Genomic DNA, 15,587 nt, shown 5'->3' with positions numbered 1-15,587 from the left:
ACTCACCAGACTGGGTCAGCAAAGAGGTGCTGCCTGGAAAAAGCCCCAAGGCCATGGGACAAGGTTGGCCCACCCCTCCAGGACCAGCATAAAAGCCAGCCCAGAGCCTCTCTCCCACACACACTTCTCCTCAAGCCTTCTCCTCCTGCTCCTGCCAACAACCAGGTGAGTCTCAAGCTCCAACCCTCCTGCTCCTGCACCCTTGGCCTCTCTCTTCCAGCACGCTCTGCTCCAGCCTCAGCACCTTCACACCTACCCACAGCCCCACAACAGACTCCTCACTCCCTCACTCTCCTGCCCCTCAGACCCCCACACCCTTCTCGTACCTCATCCCTTCTCTTCCAGGCACCCTCCACACCACACCCATGGCCTGCAACAACATCTGCAGTCCCTGCGGACCCACCCCGCTGGCCAACAGCTGCAACGAGCCCTGTGCCCTGCAATGCCAGGATTCCCGCGTCATCATCAACCCTTCCCCTGTGCTGGTCACCCTGCCAGGACCCATCATGACCTCCTTCCCCCAGAACACCGCCGTCGGATCCACCTCCTCCGCTGCTCTGGGCACTGAGCTCAATGCCCAGGGACAGCCCATCTCTGGCGGATTTGGCTTTGGCCTTGGCTACGGCCTGGGAGGCCTGGGCTGCTATGGCAGAAGGGCCGGCTACATCTGCTAAGGGCCCTCAGCACCACCCCTGACACCACCAGCTCTGGCCTCTGCCAACAGCTCCTGCAAGCAAAGCACCTCTGCTGATGGCCACTGTACTTCCACCTCACTCTGGATCCCTTCAAGTTCTCACTCTTGCCTTTTAATTCTTTTGCCTCAATAAAGTTTTCCTGCATCAAAGTCTCACATGTCTCCTCTTCTTTTTGAATTCCAAAACTCTCACACCCTCACCCATGGGCTGGATAGCAAAGAGGCACAACACCTTCCTAAACAAGTAGAAACCCACCAGGAACAACCAAGACTGGAACAGGAAACAGGGTTGAATGCTGACCATCCAGAACATGACAAAATCACACAGCCTGCCATACCAAAGGCATTGATACAACAATGCTCTCCTGCTCATTCCTCTGGCAAAATCTCTCCATGCCAGCATTCCCTTGACAAGACCCCCTCCCATCACAACTCTCAAACCACACAATCACAATAACATCCACTCTCACAGAAACTCTGGAGGTGCTGCAAGCCCTTCCATTCTGTCTCAAGAGGATCAAGTATGCCTCCCCAGAGAAGGATTTCCAGAACCATGGAGAGGTCAGGTTTTCATCTCCCTTAACAGACAAACTCCTGCACCTCTTCCACTCTGTCACCATCCTCACAATAAAAAAGCCTTGTCTGCTCAGCCCATGGAATTTCATCTCTTTTCACCTGTGCCATTGCTGACTTGGAACAACCCCCCATCCAGCCATGTCTCCTGGAAGTCCCAGCTTGCTCAGTCCTCCCCGAAAAATCCTTCCAGCCCTTTAAAGATCTTGGTGGCTCTAAACTAAACAATGGCCTTGATTCACTGATTCTGTGGTCTTCCTCCCCTGGGGAGCCCAGACCTGCTCACACCTACTTAGGTCAGTTTTGAGGATGTGGAACAGTTTTGGCCTAATGGATACGACTCTTGAGCTACTTCATTTGAAGTTTGCCTTCAGCTTGACTTTGGAACATAAGGCTCCAGGTCATGGTGTTTCAATATTATATAAATAGAGCAGTCCACCTCCCTGACCCTTCACACCACCTGTACATCCTTGCATGGTCTGTGATGATGCAGTAGGAGAAAGTGCCAAAGACATTGCTAAGAGGTGGAGGTAAACACCAACCATGGCTCCCTCATCACCCACAGGAAGATTCTTTTTTTCTGTAGGCAACACAGAGGTCACTAAGACATGATTTTCCCCTCCATAATCAACTCTAACTGCTCCTAATCACCTTGTATGAGCTGAACTTGGAAATGCTTTGTAGGGGAAAAATTGTCCCATCCTTGTCTACAGGAACAAGCTCCCTGGAAATCCATGGGCAGGGTGGGAGGGACTAAATGCACTGGAAGGGGCAGGACCTGATGCCCAGCACAGCCACAAAGCCCAGAGCAGCCTGACAGGGCTGTAAAGGAATGGGGTCCCTCTCTCAAATGCAGCCACAAACCAAAACACACCTGCTGTCCAATGGGTTGAACTCATTGCTGACATCTCGATTTTCATAGGCTTTATTGGTTTATTCTGGTTTCTCTGACACGCACCTACCAAGCAAATCCTCCCAAACACCAACTCTCACTTTAAAGCTGCTGCCAAGGTCAGATGGACACAGTCACAGCAGCAGGATTTCACATTTTAGAGTTGCAGGAAGGAAAACAGTCCCCAGCTCATGACTCGTCAGGCCTGGCCAGGTAAAACTGATGTCATGATTTCCATTCAGGTACCTTGAGAGAGTAAAAAGGTCAACACAGTGGTTCTGAAAATTGAATGCATTCAGGTTCTTCAAGGGCTCCACAGACATCTTATCCTTCACCAGTTTTCCTTTCCAGGTGTCACTCAGAGTCCAGCAGTGGGACCTCACAGCATGAACTAGCCGGGGCCAGCGGAGATGAGTGCTATGAATGAAAAAATCACAAGAATTTGCAGGACCTGAGAAGAGTCACCAAACCACAAGGATTGCTTTCCCATGCCCAGCAGGAAAGACTTGATACATAAACAGGTTTAGAACTTTGGCAATGGGACAGAGAGTGAGAGAATGTGATGGAAAGGGACACCCATGACCTCCAGAAGAGCTGCAAAGCCCAAATGAATCTGACATTACTGTAGGGGAATGAGGACCCTCTTCACAAGACACCCACAAACCACAGCACACCAGGGACATTGCGTGACTTCATTGTTGACAGCCCACAGTCCAAAGCTCACATCCACAGCCCTCCACAAAAAACATCATCATCAACATGCCTTGGTCTCTAATACTTGCATTTAAAAGCTGCCGCCAATGTCAGATGGACATGGATTCAAAAGTAGGACATGACACTGCAGAGTTGAGGGATGGAAATCACTCCTCACCTCAGCACTCACCACTCTGAGTAAACCAGGAACTGTGGCCTGCAAAATGCTCCAAGGCCATGGGGCAAGGCTGTCCCACCCCTTCAGGACCAGCATAAAAGCCGGCCCAGAGCCTCTCTCCCTCACACACTTCTCCTCAAGCCTTCTCCTCCTGCTCCTGCCCAACAACCAGGTAAGCCTCAAGCCCTGACCCTCCTGCTCCTGCACCCCTGATCCCTCTCTTCCAGCATGCTCAGCTCCATCCTCAGCAGCCCTCATCCCTCCCCACAGCCCCACAACAGCCTCCACACTCACTTGCCCTTCTGACACTTCACTCCTTGCTCCCCCATGTCCCTGCCCAGCCTCACCCCTCTCTCTTCCAGGCATCCTCCACACCACACCCATGGCCTGCAACAACATCTGCAGTCCCTGCGGACCCACCCCGCTGGCCAACAGCTGCAACGAGCCCTGTGCCCTGCAATGCCAGGATTCCCGCGTCATCATCAACCCTTCCCCTGTGCTGGTCACCCTGCCAGGACCCATCATGACCTCCTTCCCCCAGAACACCGCCGTCGGATCCACCTCCTCCGCTGCTCTGGGCACTGAGCTCAATGCCCAGGGACAGCCCATCTCTGGCGGATTTGGCTTTGGCCTTGGCTACGGCCTGGGAGGCCTGGGCTGCTATGGCAGAAGGGGCGGCTACATCTGCTAAGGGCCCTCAGCACCATCCCTGATCCCACCACCTCTGGCCTCTGCCAACAGCTCCTGTAAGCAAAGCACCTTGGCTGATGGTTTCTCTACTTCCACCTCACACCTGATTCCTCCAGCTTCTTCTTTCCCATCATTCTTTCACTTCAATAAAGTTTTCTTGCATCACAAACTGAGTTGCTTTCTGTTCTTTTTGAATTCCAAGAATCTCACCTCCTCATCCTGTGCAATGCCAGCACTTAACCATTATGTGGGATGGAAAGGGAGCAAAGAACATTTCTTAGCAAATATGTCCCCACCAAAAACAACCAATGTTGACATGGGAAACAGGGGAGATGGGAAACCTTCCAGAACATGACACAAAGCCATCATCTCATCTGCCAAAAGCTTTGACAAACCAATTGTCTCCTGGGCACTGCTCTGCCACAGTCACTCTATGCCAGCATACACTTGAAAAACTCCCTTCACACCAGCACTCAAGTCTTCCCCGTGAACAGAGGAACAAGAACATCCACTTGGACAGGAACTCCATAGTCCAAATGCTTCCATCCCCCTTACTCAAGCAGGCCCATAGCAAGAGAAGAATTTCCAGGATTATGGCCAGTGCAATTTTTGACCACCAAGAAGAGGCACTCCGTTCTCTCTTACAGTCTAGGACCATCCACACACACAGAGAAATTATTCCCTTCTTTGCCCATGGTATTTGCTTTACTTTCTAATGTGCATGTGCCTTCTATTCCATCACGTGTGCAGTGCTGAGAACAGCTGGGCTCCCACACACTCGTCTCACCACCCTGCCCAGCCTTGTCTCCTCAGAGTCTCTGCTCTCTCACCTTGTCCTCGAGCAAAGATCCACCAGCCCCTTTAAGTGTCTGGTGGCCCTCAACTGGTCTCTGTCTACTACCCCCTTGTGCTTCTTCACATCTCAAGGCCAGAACTGTCCACATCACTGCACATGGGATCTCACCAGTGCTCTAAAGAGAGGAAGGGCCACCACTCACAATTTCATAGCAACAATTTCCTGAAATCTCTCTTGTACACAGGTGTCCCACAACTGAAGTAATGCCCCACTGCAACCTATTGAGCACTCTGTTCTTGATCAGCACCACAGGGTCCTACTCACAAAAGCCACTTCTCAGACTCTCAATCCACAGCATTATCCCGGGCCCAGTGCAATTCCTATCCAGTTGCAGAACTTCACATTTCTCTTGTTTGAACTTTGGGAGGTTCCTTTAAACCCTTAGTCTTGAGGTCCTTCTGAATGGTGGAACCGAAAAGTGGTGATCTAGACACTCCATCACCTGCCAGCTCGCTGAAGGGGCAATACTCCCACTGCTGACAAGGAATGGAAGAGTCAGGGCACCCACACCTGGCACAGATGCAAAGCCCAGACCAGCCTGACTGACCTGGGATACTTTGGGGCGCCTCTTCACAAGACACACAAAACAAAAAGCCAGGAGTTCTACAGGCTGCCTTCACTGATGACTCCCCACCTCTCGAAATCTTGGTCTCGTCTTCAGTCCTCTTTGACACACACCATCAACACCAGCCTTTGGTCTCAAATACTCACACTTTAAAGGAGGAAAGGCCACAATGGAAGGGGCAGCTCCTCATGCACAGCACAGCTGCAAAGCCCAAACCAGCCTGACATGGCTGCGGTAGAATTGGGCCCCTCTTCACAACATACTCACAAAAAAACCGATACGAGTACCACAGAATGACCTCAGTAATGACACCCATATAATTCCAAGGCATTTCTTGTATATTTTGGTTATTCAGACACACATATTCCAAGTAAATCCCCCAAATACCAAATCTCACTTAAAAGCTGACACCAAGTTCAGATGGAAACGGCCTCAAGAGTAGGACATGACACTGACGAATTGTGGGGAGAAAAACATTCCCCACATCACAACACAGAAATCTATGACACACAAAACCGATGTTAAAACTTCTGTTCAAGTACCTCTAGTGGGGAATAAGGTCAACCAATTTTTTTTTGAAAAATAAAATCCACAGTTCCTTCAATTGAACATCAAGTCTTTCTATAGCCTTCAAACATTTTTCTTTCCATGTTTCTCTCAGATCCCTGTAACAGGACCGCACAGTGTGACCATGCTGGGCCTAGCTGAGACGAGCATTACGGATGAACCCACACAAGACATTGGACAGCAGGGAAGGTGACACAGGGATTGTTCTTCCATATCCAGCAAGAAAGGCCGGGAATATGCACAGGTTTAGAATGTCAGAAATGGGACAGGGAAGGAAAGAACATGATCAAAGGGGACATCCTTCATCTCCAGTAGAGCTGCAAAGCCCAGATGAGCCTGACATGGCTGTGGGGGAATGAGGACCCTCTCCACAAGACACCCACAAACCACAGCACGCCAGGGACATTGTGTGACTTCACTGTTGACACCCCACAGTCCAAAGCTCTGGACACATCCACATCCTGCCAAAAAAACATCTTCATCAACAGCCCTTGGTCACTAATACCTGCATTTAAAAGCTGCTGAGAAGGACAGATGGTCATGGATGCAAAAATAGAACATGACACTGCAGAGGTGGGGGATGGAAAACATTCCCCACCTCAGCACTCACAACACTGATTCAACCAGGAACTGTGGCCTGCAAAATGCCCCAAAGCCATGGGACAAGGCTGTCCCACCCCTCCAGGACCAGCATAAAAGACAGCCCAGAGCCTCTCTCCCTCACACACTTCTCCTCAAGCCTTCTCCTCCTGCTCCTGCCCAACAACCAGGTAAGCCTCAAGCCCTGACCCTCCTGCCCCTGCACCCCTGGCCCCTCTCTTCCAGCATGCTCAGATCCAGCCCCAGCAGCCCTCACGCCTACCCACAGCCCCACAACAGCCTCCACAATACCTCACTCTCCTGAATCCCTGCCCCACGCAAATCCACACCCCAGTCTAACCTCATCCCATCTCTTCCAGGCACCTCCAAACCACAGCCATGGCCTGCAATACCCGCTGCAGTCCCTGTGGACCCACCCCGCTGGCCAACAGCTGCAACGAGCCCTGTGCCCTGCAATGCCAGGATTCCCGCGTCATCATCAACCCTTCCCCTGTGCTGGTCACCCTGCCAGGACCCATCATGACCTCCTTCCCCCAGAACACCGCCGTCGGATCCACCTCCTCCGCTGCTCTGGGCACTGAGCTCAATGCCCAGGGACAGCCCATCTCTGGCGGATTTGGCTTTGGCCTTGGCTACGGCCTGGGAGGCCTGGGCTGCTATGGCAGAAGGGGCGGCTACATCTGCTAAGGGCCCTCAGCACCACCCCTGACACCACCAGCTCTGGCCTCTGCCAACAGCTCCTGCAAGCAAAGCACCTTGGCTGATGGTCTCTCTACTTCCATCTCACACCTGATTCCTCCAGCTTCTTCTTTCCCATCATTCTTTCACTTCAATAAATTTTTCTTGCATCACAAACTGAGTTGCTTTCTGTTCTTTTTGAATTCCAAGAATCTCACCTCCTCATCCTGTGCAATACCAGCACTTAACCATTATGTGGGATGGAAAGGGAGCAAAGAACATTTCTTGCCAAATATGTCCCCACCAAAAACAACCAATGCTGAAATGGGAAGCAGGGGAGATGGGAGACCTTCCAGAACATGACACCAGGGCATCATCTCAATCGACCAAAGCCTTGGACACAAAAATTCTCTCCTGGGCACTACTCTGCCAAAGTCATTCTATTCTAGCATCACTTGGAAAATTTTCAGAAGCACTCTTGAGTCTAGCCTGTGAAAAGAGGAATAACATGCTCTATTAGGGCAGGAAGCCCTAATAACATACTGTATTAGGGCTGAGTGAAAATGATTCATCCCCCTTGCCCAACGAGGCCAAACAGGAGCAGGATTTCCAGGATTATGGCCAGTTCAGTTTTGGACCTCCAAGAAGAGGTTCTCATTGCCTCTTACATCTGGGACAATCCACACACACTGAAAAATTCTTTCTTCCTTTGCTTATGGAATTCCATCTATTTTCACTCATTTAAGTGCCCACTTTCTCTCCATGTGTGCAGTGCTGAGAACAGCTGGGCTCCCAGACACTGGTGACAGCCCCTGCCCAGCCTTGTCTCCTGAGAGTCCCAGCTCTCTCAGACTCTCATCTAGCAAAGATCTACCAGCCCATTTAAGTATCTGGTGGCCCTCAACAGGTCTTTGTCTACTGCCCTCTTGTGCTTCTTCACCAATCAAGGCCAGAATTGTCTACACCACCTCACCCAGGATCACACCAGTGCTCTAAAGAGAGGAAGGGCCAACTCTCATGACTTCATGGACACAATTTTCTGGAATCTGTCTTAGAAACAGGTGATGCCCTACTAAAGTGATGCCCCACTAAAATAATGCCCCACTGCAACCTGCTGGTCTGTGTTCTCGGTCAGCACCACGGGATCCTGCTCACAAAAGCCACTTCTCAGACTCTCACCCCACAACATGACCAAGGTCAAGTGCTACTCCTGTCCAGATGCAGAACTTCTCATTTCCCTTGTTTGAGCATTGGGAGATATCTTTAACCCTTAGTCTTGAGGTCCTTCTGAGATGTGGAACAGCCAAGTGAGGCCTCAGATATGCCATCACCTGCCAGCTTGCTGAAGGGGCAACTCTCCCACTGCTGACAAGGAATGGAAAAGTCCAGGCACTCACACCTGGCACAGATGTAAAGCCCAGACCAGCCTGACACACCTAGGATAGTTTTGGGTCCCTCTTCACAACACACACATAAACCCAAAACCAGGAGTTCTACAGGCTGACGTCAATGATGACTCCCCACCTCTCCAAATCCTGGTCACGTTTTCAGCCCTTTTAGACACACACTATCAACATCAGCCTTTCATCACAAATACTCTCACTTTAAAGGAGGAATGGCCACAATGGAAGGGGCAGCTCCTCATGCACAGCTCAGCTGCAAAGCCAGACCAGTATGATATGGCTTTGGTGGAATGGGACCCATATTCACAGCACACACACAAACTAAACTATGTAAGTGCCACAGAATGGCCTCACTGACGACACCCATATTATTCTTTGGGCTTTTGTTGCATATTTTTGTCTTTGTGACACACATCTTCCAAGTAAATCGTCCCAAATAATCACTCTCACTTAAAAGCTGTGGCCAAGGTGAGGTGGACACAGTCTCAAGGGCAAGACATGACACAGCAGAATTGTGCGCAGGAAAACATTCCCATCATCGCAAATCACAAATCCATACCACACAAAAGAGATGTTACAATTTCCATACAAGTACCTCTAGAGTGGAATAAGGTCCACCCTCATTCTTTCAAAGATAAATGTCCACAGTTCCTTCAACTGCTCCTCAAGTCTACTTATCCTGCACTTGTTTTCCTTTCCAGGTTTCACTCAGAGCCCAGCAATGGGACCCCACAGTGTGACCTTGCTGGGCGCAGTTGAGATGAGTGCTACTCGATGAATCAACAGAAGACATTGGAAAGCAGGAGAGGGATCACAGGATTGTTCCCCCATATCCAGCAGGAAAGGCCTGGCATATACACAGGTTTAGAATGTTAGCAATGGGACAGGGAGGGAGATAATGTGATCCAAGGGGAAGCCCGTCATCTCCAGTAGAGCTGCAAAGCCCAGATGAGTCTGACGTGGCTGTGGGGGAATGAGGAGCCTCTCCACATGACACCCACAAACCAAACAACACGAGGGCCAGGGGGTGACTTCATGTTGAAACTGCATTGTCCAAAGCTCTGGTCACATCCACAGCCCTCCACAAAAAAACATCTTCATCAACATCCTTTGGTCTCTACTACTTGCATTTCAAAGCTGCTGCCAATGTCAGATGGATACAGATGCAAAAGCAGGACATGACACAGCAGAGTTGTGGGATGGAAAACACTCCACACCTCAGGACTCACCACTCTGAGTAAACCAGGAACTGTGGCCTGCAAAATGCCCCAAGGCCAAGGGACTAGGCTGTCCCACCCCTCCAGGACCAGCATAAAAGCCGGCCCAGAGCCTCTCTCTCTCACACACTTCTCCTCAAGCCTTCTCCTCCTGCTCCTGTCCAACAAGCAGGTAGGACTCCAAGCCCTGACCCTCCTGCTCCTGCACCCCTGATCCCTCTCTTCCACCATGCTCAGCTCCATCCTCAGCAGCCCTCACACATCCCCACAGCCCCACAACAGCCTCCACACTCACTTGCCCTTCTGACACTTCACTCCTTGCACCCCCATGTCCCTGCCCTGCCTCACTCCTCTCTCTTCCAGGCACCCTCCACACCACACCCATGGCCTGCAACAGCCGCTGCAGTCCCTGCGGACCCACCCCGCTGGCCAACAGCTGCAACGAGCCCTGTGCCCTGCAATGCCAGGATTCCCGCGTCATCATCAACCCTTCCCCTGTGCTGGTCACCCTGCCAGGACCCATCATGACCTCCTTCCCCCAGAACACCGCCGTCGGATCCACCTCCTCCGCTGCTCTGGGCACTGAGCTCAATGCCCAGGGACAGCCCATCTCTGGTGGATTTGGCTTTGGCCTTGGCTACGGCCTGGGAGGCCTGGGCTGCTATGGCAGAAGGGGCGGCTACATCTGCTAAGGGCCCTTAGCACCACCCCTGACACCACCAACTCTGGCCTCTGCCAACAGCTCCTGCAAGCAAAGCACCTTGGCTGATGGTTTCTCTACTTCCACCTCACACCTGATTCCTCCAGCTTCTTCTTTCCCATCATTCTTTCACTTCAATAAATTTTTCTTGCACCACAAACTGAGTTGCTTTCTGTTCTTTTTGAATTCCAAGAATCTCACCTCCTCATCCTGTGCAATACCAGCACTTAACCATTATGTGGGATGGAAAGGGAGCAAAGAACATTTCTTGCCAAATATGTCCCCACCAAAAACAACCAACGCTGACATGGGAAACAGGGGAGATGGGAGACCTTCCAGAACATGACACAAGGCCATCATCTCATCTGTCAAAAGCTTGGACACAACAATTCTCTCCTGGGCACTGCCCTGACAAAATCACACCATGCCTGCATACACTTGAAAAATTCTCTTCCCAGCAACACTCCTGAGTCCTCCCGAGGAACAGAGAAATAAAATTATGCACTTGGGCAGGAACTCCACAGTTCAAGTGCTTCCATCCCCTCTGCTCAAGCAGACTCAGGAGGGGCAGGATTTCCAGGATTATGTGCAGTTCAGTTTTGGACCTCCAAGATGAGGGAACACATTGTCTCTTAGACTCCATGACCATCCATACAAACTGAAATATTCTTGCTTCCTTTGCCCATGCTATTCAATTTATTTTCACTTGTGCACCTGCCTTCTATTCCTTCATGTCTGCAATGCTGACAACAGCTGGGCTCCCACACACTGGTGACCCCGTTTGTCCAGCCTTGTCTCCTGAGAATCCCAGCTCTCTTAGTGCGTTTTCTAGCAAGGATCCTCCAGGCCCTTTAGTATCTGGTGGCCCTCAACTGGCCTTTGTCCACTATCCCCATGTACTTCACATCTTGAGGCCAGAACTGTCCACACCACCCCACATGGGAACTCTCCAGCGCTCTAAAGAGAGGAAGGGCCACCTCTCATGACTCCATGGCAACAATTTTCTGAAATCTGTCTTGGACACACATGACACGGACAGAAGTAATGCCCCACTGCAATCTCCTGGTCTACCTGTTCTCCATCAGCACCACAGGGTCCTGCTCAGGAAAGCCACTTTTCAGACTCTTTGTCCACAGCATTATTCAGGGCCTAGAGCAATTCCTGTCCAGATAGAGAACTTCTCATTTCCCTTGCTTTACCTTTGGGAGATTCCTTGAACCCTCAGTCTCCTGCTCTCTTGGGTGGAACAGCCAAGTGGTGATCAAGACAATCCATCACCTGCCAGCGGGCGCACTGAAGGGGCAACGCTCCCACTGCTGACATGGAATGGAAGAATCCAGGCACTCACACGTGGCACAGATGCAAAGCCCAGACCATCCTGACTGACCTGGGATACTTTGGGGCCCCTCTTCACAACACAAACAAAAACCCAAAACCAGGAGTTCTACAGGCTGACCTCACTGATGACTCCACACTTCTCTAAACTCTGGTCACGTATTCAGTCCCCTTTGACACACACCATCAACACCAGCCTTTGGTCTCAAATACTCACACTTTAAAGGAGGAATGACCACAATGGAAGGGGCAGCTCTTCAGGCACAGCACAGTGGCAAAGCCAAAACAGCCTGACATGACTGTGGTGGAATTGGGCCCCTCTTCACAACACACCCACAAAGAAACCTATACGAGTGCCACAGAATGACCTCAGTAATGACACCCATATAATTCCAAGGCATTTCTTGTATATCTTGGTTATTCAGACAAACATATTCCAAGCAAATCCTCCCAGAAACCAACTCTCACTTAAAAGGTGACACCAAGTTCAGATGGAAATGGCCTCAAGAGCAGGACATGACACTAAAGGATTGTGGGAAGAAAAACTTTCCCAACATCACAACACACAAATCTAAGACACACAAAAGCCATGTTAAAACTTCTGTTCAAGTACCTCTAGAGTGGAATACCGTCAACCAATTTTTTTTGAAAAATAAAGGTCCACAGTTCCTTCAACTGAACATCAAGTCTTTCTATAGCCTTCAAACATTTTTCTTTCCATGTTTCTCTCAGAGCCCCATAATGGGACCCCAAAGTGTGACAGTGCTGGGCCCAGTTGAGACAAGCACTACGGATGAACCCACACAAGACATTGCACAGCAGGGAAGGTGTCACAGGGATTGTTCTTCCATATCCAGCAGGAAAGGCCTGGCATATACACAGGTTTAGAATGTCAGAAATGGGACAGGGAGGTAGAGAACATGACCGAAGGGGCGACCCATCATTTCCAGAAGAGCCGCAAAGCCCAGATGAGCCTGATACGGCTGTGAGGGAATGAGGACCCTCTCCACAGGACACACACAAACCACAGCACACCAGGAACATTGTGTGACTTCACTGTTGACACCCCACAGTCCCAAGCTCTGGTCATGTCCAGAGGCCTCCACAAAAAACATCTTCATCAACAGCCCTTGGTTTCTAATACTTGCATTTAAAAGCTGCTGACAAGGTCAGATGGAGACAGAATCAAAAGCAGAACATGACACTGAAGAGCTGCACAAAACAAAACACTCCACTCCTCAGGCCTCACCATGCTGAGTCAACCAGGAAATATGGCCTGCAAAATGCCCCAAGGCCATAGGACAAAGCTGTCCCACCCCTCCAGAACCAGCATAAAAGCCGGCCCAGAGCCTCTCTCTCTCACACACTTCTCCTCACGCCTTCTCCTCCTGCCCCTGCCAACAACCAGGTGAGCTTCAAGCCTGGATCCTCCTGCTCCTGCACTCCTGGCCGCTCTCTTCCAGCACGCTCAGCGCAAACATCAGCAGCCTTCACGCTTCCCCACAGACCCACAACAACCTCCACACTCCCTCACCCTCCTGCATCACCGCCCATAACAACCAAACCCCTGCCCTGCCTCTCCCCTCTCTTTTCCAGGAACCCTCCACACCGCACCCATGGCCTGCAACAACATCTGCAGTCCCTGCGGACCCACCCCGCTGGCCAACAGCTGCAACGAGCCCTGTGCCCTGCAATGCCAGGATTCCCGCGTCATCATCAACCCTTCCCCTGTGCTGGTCACCCTGCCAGGACCCATCATGACCTCCTTCCCCCAGAACACCGCCGTCGGATCCACCTCCTCCGCTGCTCTGGGCACTGAGCTCAATGCCCAGGGACAGCCCATCTCTGGCGGATTTGGCTTTGGCCTTGGCTACGGCCTGGGAGGCCTGGGCTGCTATGGCAGAAGGGCCGGCTACATCTGCTAAGGGCCCTCAGCACCACCCCTGACACCACCAGCTCTGGCCTCTGCCAACAGCTCCTGCAAGCAAAGCACCTCCGCTGATGGTCTCTCTACTTCCATCTCACACCTGATTCCTCCAGCTTCTTCTTTCCCATCATTCTTTCACTTCAATAAATTTTTCTTGCACCACAAACTGAGTTGCTTTCTGTTCTTTTTGAATTCCAAGAATCTCACCTCCTCATCCTGTGCAATACCAGCACTTAACCATTATGTGGGATGGAAAGGGAGCAAAGAACATTTCTTGCCAAATATGTCACCACCAAAAACAACCAATGCTGAAATGGGAAGCAGGGGAGAGGGGAGACCTTCCAGAACATGACACAAGGCCCTCGCTTCATCTACCAAAGGCTTTGGCACAACAATTCTCTCCTGGGCACTGCTCTGACAACGTCACACTATGCCAGCATAGACTTGAAAAATTCTCTTCCCAGCAGCACTCTTGAGTCCTCCCTAGGAACAGAGAAATAACATCATGCACTTGGGCAGGAACTCCACAGTTCAAATGCTTCCATCCTCCCTGCTCAAGCAGACTCAGGAGGGGCAGGATTTCCAGGATTATGTGCAGTTCAGTTTTGGACCTCCAAGATGAGGGAACCTGTGGGAACTCCGCACATCACTCCGTATGTCCAGAGTTACCGAGAGAACCCTTGGGGGTCTCAGAAATCCTGGAATGTTGCCAAGAGTGTTTGGTGGCTTGATTTTGATCCATCCACAGAAGTGACAGCAGTTTGAGGACATGAGAATCACTTTAGAGTGAAGGGTGTAAAAGGGACACATTTATAGGGTGAAATATAAAATTTAAGGTTTTTGGTACAGGGGGGTTATGGAGACAAGATGGAGGGATCAGGGCGTGTCTCGCCCTTCTTCTTTCTTCTTCTTGTCTTCCATCTTCTGTGGTGATGTTGGCACTTGGGGATTGGTTTATGGTGAAGGTGCACTTGCCAACATGGGTGAAAAGTATTGGAAAATAAAGGTAAATATCATGTACATAGATTTTAGTATAAAAAGACATGACCGCCCCGTGGGTGGTCAGAGTGCTCTTGGCTGCCTTGCAGATCAGACCTCTGTTGGGCAGACAGAAAATTTTGTAGATAAGAAACAATAAACAATCTGAAGATCGAAAAGCTGAAGAGTCCAGACTCGTCCTTTGAAATGCGTGCCACCCAAGAACCACCCTACCCGTGTCCGTGCTGAGACAGACAGCCGGACCGGACAGGAACCCATTGTCTCTTACACTCCATGAACATCCATACTAACTGAAAAATTCTTGCTTCCTTTGCCCATGCTATTCAATTTGTTTTCACTTGTGCACCTGCCTTCTATTCCTTCATGTCTGCAATGCTGACAACAGCTGGGCTCCCACACACTGGTGACCCCATTTGTCCAGCCTTGTCTCCTGAGAATCCCAGCTCTCTTAGTGCGTTTTCTAGCAAGGATCCTCCAGGCCCTTTAGTATCTGGTGGCCCTCAACTGGCCTTTGTCCACTATCCCCATGTACTTCACATCTTGAGGCCAGAACTGTCCACACCACCCCACATGGGAACTCTCCAGCGCTCTAAAGAGAGGAAGGGCCACCTCTCATGACTTCATGGCAACAATTTTCTGAAATCTGTCTTGGACACAGATGACACGGACAGAAGTAATGCCCCACTGCAATCTCCTGGTCTACCTGTTCTCCATCAGCACCACAGGGTCCTGCTCAGGAAAGCCACTTTTCAGACTCTTTGCCCACAGCATTATTCAGGGCCTAGAGCAATTCCTGTCCAGATAGAGAACTTCTCATTCCCCTTGCTTTACCTTTGGGAGATTCCATGAACCCGCAGTCTCCTGCTCTCTTGGGTGGAACAGCCAAGTGGTGCCTCAGATACTCCACAATCTGCCAGCTCACTAAGGAGGCAACCCAACTCAACAACTGCCCACATGGAAGAGAAGATTACAGGTGCACACATCTGGCACAGAGGCGAAGCCCAGACCAGCCTGACACAC

The 15,587-nt window shown here is 50.7% G+C and overlaps 2 pseudogenes; both read left to right on the top strand.

The window, feature by feature from the left end:
- The first annotated feature begins 3,076 nt into the window (after positions 1-3,076).
- Positions 3,077-3,721, top strand: LOC129129635 (feather beta keratin-like; annotated as a pseudogene).
- Positions 3,722-13,257: 9,536 nt separating this feature from the next.
- LOC129129796 (feather beta keratin pseudogene) lies at positions 13,258-13,566 on the top strand (annotated as a pseudogene).
- Positions 13,567-15,587: the final 2,021 nt, after the last annotated feature.

This window comes from Agelaius phoeniceus, chromosome 1, assembly GCF_051311805.1.
Source record: "Agelaius phoeniceus isolate bAgePho1 chromosome 1, bAgePho1.hap1, whole genome shotgun sequence".
In the NCBI taxonomy this organism is placed as follows: domain Eukaryota; kingdom Metazoa; phylum Chordata; class Aves; order Passeriformes; family Icteridae; genus Agelaius; species Agelaius phoeniceus.
This window is presented reverse-complemented; position numbering and strand designations above follow the sequence as displayed.